We start from the raw sequence: 571 nt of genomic DNA on the forward strand, positions 1-571 counted from the left end.
ATTTTTTATATTTATCATTGTATATGTTTTCATATATTATTTAGCATTGTAATTTTATATTTATCACTACTACTTATAATATTAGTAGTACTAAATTAGATGGATATATATATATATATATATATATATATATATATATATATATATATATATATATATATATATATATATATATATATATATATATATATATATATATATTCCAGATTGTTTCCATGCAAAGTTTAGTGCAATGCAACATTTTAGGTAATTATTTTTGTATTTATTCAGATTAATATTTTATCATTATAATATATATAATATAATATTATGATAAAATATTCATCTAAATAAATACAAAAATGATTACCTAAAATGTTGCATTGCACTAAACTTTGCATGGAAACAATCTGGAATATTATAATGTAGTATTATTATTATTATTATTATTATTATTATTATTATTATTATTATTTATATTATCAGTATATTATTATTTAATATAAATTATAATAATAATTCCAGATTGTTTCCATGCAAAGTTTAGTACAATGCAACATTTTAGGCAATTTATTTTTGTATTTATTTAGAT

The sequence above is a fragment of the Rana temporaria genome, chromosome 5 (genome assembly GCF_905171775.1).
Source record: "Rana temporaria chromosome 5, aRanTem1.1, whole genome shotgun sequence".
Taxonomy (NCBI): Eukaryota; Metazoa; Chordata; class Amphibia; order Anura; family Ranidae; genus Rana; species Rana temporaria.